Source organism: Centruroides sculpturatus, unplaced genomic scaffold (genome assembly GCF_000671375.1).
Source record: "Centruroides sculpturatus isolate CEXI.00-Female unplaced genomic scaffold, Cexi_2.0 scaffold3076, whole genome shotgun sequence".
NCBI classification, from domain to species: Eukaryota; Metazoa; Arthropoda; class Arachnida; order Scorpiones; family Buthidae; genus Centruroides; species Centruroides sculpturatus.
Window position 1 is genome coordinate 1 of NW_019387162.1, and position 4,201 is coordinate 4,201.

Genomic DNA, 4,201 nt, shown 5'->3' on the forward strand with positions numbered 1-4,201 from the left:
TTCGCCATTGTTTTTTTGAACAAATAAAATACATTTAAACACACACACACATATATATAATTTTTTAATTCAAAACATATAGCTACAATCTGAATTAATATAAAAAATAAAAATATAAATTATTTACATTTTAATTAGAAAGTAAAAAATAAAGTACATTAATGTGTATAAAATATCATGAATAAAATATGAATAAATTGAAGCATTTTATATCCAAAAGTAAATAGGATCAAGCCACCAGTTTTGAACAGTTCTAGTACATTTTAGTTCCATACTTCTGTCAAGTGCATCAAAATAACTTACAATGAATTATGTAGTATTAAACTAAACAGATCTACAATAGTAATGAATAGAATTTGAACTGACTCTATATTTTTTAAGGTCCAGTACATTGTAAAGTTAGAATCTTTTTATGATGGTGATGGCCAAGTATACAAAGTGCATGGCCTAAGCATGGATCCTATGAAAATGCAAGATTGCACATCCCTGAAGTTCAATAAGTAGACTGCATTAGTAAAATTTGAACTGGTAATAATAATTAACACTGCAAACTGATACAAATAATAAAAATAGCCAAGAATAGAGAATAATAAAGAAACAAGAGTTCTTTCATTCTCTGCATACATTGGTGCAAATAACTCATGATGATGATGAATATGAGATAATGATAACAGCATAACAGTCATTTTAAGATAAACACTTTTAAAAATGTTCATAAATGTCCATTTTGACTACTTATAACCATATAAATGCCAGTAATAGCTACATAGATGACCATTTTTGTCCATCTGTATGGCCATTCATAATAATAATATATATAATAAAAGTGACCAAAACTGATAGCTTGACCCTGCGTATATATTTTTGGAATTAAAATAATGTTTTTACTTCTCATAAATAAACTCTATCATTATAATAACAAGAAAATATGTTTACAAACTTTATAAATTGAATTTAAAAATCATTATAATTTTTCTGCTGTTTTTATTTGTTTTTTTCATATCTAGTTTTTCTTCTTTATAAATTATTTACAACAGAAAACATTTTTATATGCATGCCTTCACATAATAGTTCATTAATTCTGTTTGATAGAGCAAAACAGTATTTTTATTGATCTGTTGATGGAACAACAACTGGACGGAATATTTACTATCCAATTTAATAAAAATCCATTAGTGGGACTTTATAAAAAACATTATTTTCTTAATGCCAAACATTCAAATAAATTGATTTTATAACATTATACTTTGTATATATATATGTTTGAGATTCCTACACACTTAAAAAAAATGCATATTTCCTTTATGATTCTCTAAAGTGGCTAAAAATAAAAATATTTTTAAAAAATATTAAAAAATGATAGAGACTAATTTGTCTTTTAACATTTTTTCCTGTTTTTTTCAACAAATTGGACGGTTTATATATATTTTAATACTGTTACTGAGCACATTCATGGATATAGAATATCAAAATGAGGTATTTGAAGATCTTGAAGGATCTGATATTGTGAAATGACACATAACAGACAATAAACCTATAAAAGAAAATGGATATTAAGTGATTATTTTATAATATTTCAAAACAATTTTACATGTAAATTAATTAAACTTACATGTATACCATCCAGGCACCAGATAATGCATGTTGCCAATATAGAGTAGGGCTGTAAAATATAATATATTTTCAAGAAAAATATATTTTTAATTAATTATGTGTGTTAATTAGTTAAAAAAATCACTAAAATAAGTACAATTTATAAAAATTTTTATAGATAAACATAAAGTTTTTTGCTGAATTCTACCTACAACCAGTTATTAACTGGTGGGTAAGTATATAGAATAATAACTAACCGAAATAATTTATGTACTTTTATAATTTACTTTAAGGTATATAAATTACTTTTAAAGACCTTAACTTTAAAATAATTTATGTACCTTTACATAGATTATTTTGTAGTTTTATATAATTTGTAATGCTTATAAAAGTATATAAATTTTATATTATACATTAACTTTTTAAAGAATTAAGAACTATTTATATGAATATTTAAGCAATTTTTTTTTTATTTATGAAGTTTTAAATATATTAAAACTGTTTCTTGAATAGCTATTGAGTTTAATATTTTAAGTATAAGTAGCAAAGANAGATGACCATTTTTGTCCATCTGTATGGCCATTCATAATAATAATATATATAATAAAAGTGACCAAAACTGATAGCTTGACCCTGCGTATATATTTTGGAATTAAAATAATGTTTTTACTTCTCATAAATAAACTCTATCATTATAATAACAAGAAAATATGTTTACAAACTTTATAAATTGAATTTAAAAATCATTATAATTTTTCTGCTGTTTTTATTTGTTTTTTTTCATATCTAGTTTTTCTTCTTTATAAATTATTTACAACAGAAAACATTTTTATATGCATGCCTTCACATAATAGTTCATTAATTCTGTTTGATAGAGCAAAACAGTATTTTTATTGATCTGTTGATGGAACAACAACTGGACGGAATATTTACTATCCAATTTAATAAAAATCCATTAGTGGGACTTTATAAAAAACATTATTTTCTTAATGCCAAACATTCAAATAAATTGATTTTATAACATTATACTTTGTATATATATATGTTTGAGATTCCTACACACTTAAAAAAAATGCATATTTCCTTTATGATTCTCTAAAGTGGCTAAAAATAAAAATATTTTTAAAAAATATTAAAAAATTTGAATTTTTTAAATCTTAAATTGATTATACAAGTTAAATAAATTATTATTATTATTTTTTAAATGTATGTTTAAATATATTCTTCTATAAATATTAATCAAAGGAGCCTTTTATATAAGAAAATCATTTAAGTAATTGCATTTTTCTTTTTCTTCTTTCATTTCACGTATTATTTTCTTTGGCGAGAATTAACTTGTGTTTTTTTAATACTATCTTCATAGATATGATTATGTAAGTTTTAGGCAGCTGCTTCTTTCTAACGTATTCTTAACACGTGCTAATCTTCCCCCCTCCTTTGATAATGAAAGAATACTTTGTACCGTATAAATAAACCTTATGCATCATAATTCTTTCTAAAATTAATTATTTTAAAATTAAAATTCCCGTGAAACAAATCAATTACAATCGTTAACAATTGACAATATTATTCTCGTGTCCCAATAGTTAGTTAACCGAAATGTTAAAACAAATTTACCGACTCGGTTAACTGACTTTTAGGTCGCTGTGTCTTCATAAACGTCTTCTTAAAAATAATTCTTTTAAAATTAAATTAACACGTGTCATTTACAATTAAATAATTATAGAGGGTGGCCCAAAAGTCAGTTAACCGAGATGCTAAAAAAATTTCTGTCGACTCGGTTAACTGACTTTTAGGTCGCTTTATGTCTTAATGAACTTGTTTTAGAATTACATTAAGGCGTGTGAGACGAATTAATTACAATTATTTCTCGTTTAAAACGTCATTTACAATTATAACAATCATAGAGGGTGGCCCAAAAGTCAGTTAACCGAACCAAATGACTTTTTAAACGTTTCGGTTAATTAACTGACTCTTGATCCATTCTTTCTGTACACTTACCATATTATCATTATTAAATAATTAAATATATATAAGTATATTACTCATATTCTGTAAATATTACACAATATTTTGCAACAAATGGTATGTAAATAAATGGGAAGAAACAGCTTTATCATGTCAAATGAATAAATTATCTAAATAATTTATCACATTTAACTGTAACTATTCATAATATATTTAATTACAATTTAAGTAAAGCTGTTAAAATTGTTAAGTGTCGTCTTAAACAAGTTCTATAAATAGTAATGGGAGGGGTAAAATCAAATTTTAAAAAATTGTTTACAATTTGTTATAACAATAGTTTAACCTTGGAACATAAAAAAAAAATACAATTAAACCTCTGAACAACGGCCACTGACGGAAACATAAAAAAAAAATTGGCCGTTATTTGTAGGTTATTTTTTCTTTAACGTTCCCCAGAAAGGTGGCCGCCGTATAGAGGTGGTCGTTATTGGAGATTCGACTGTATTTATATACATTTTAACGAATGTTTTGGATGTTTTGGATAGAGATTCGCTCTTTATTACAGTGTGTAATTTAATTAAATTTAATAAATTTTGTGCTAATTATAATCTAAAATAGACATTAAACTATCAAATTTAAC

The 4,201-nt window shown here is 24.1% G+C and overlaps 1 long non-coding RNA gene across 1 annotated transcript; it reads right to left on the reverse strand.

Moving 5' to 3' along the window:
* Nucleotides 1-1,402: 1,402 nt before the first annotated feature.
* LOC111616223 lies at nt 1,403-1,855 on the reverse strand. Its single transcript, XR_002755211.1, has 2 exons — nt 1,613-1,855; nt 1,403-1,534 (listed from the first exon to the last, which is right to left on the reverse strand). It is a non-coding gene; the product is annotated as an uncharacterized LOC111616223 (long non-coding RNA).
* Between the last annotated feature and the right edge of the window lie 2,346 nt (nt 1,856-4,201).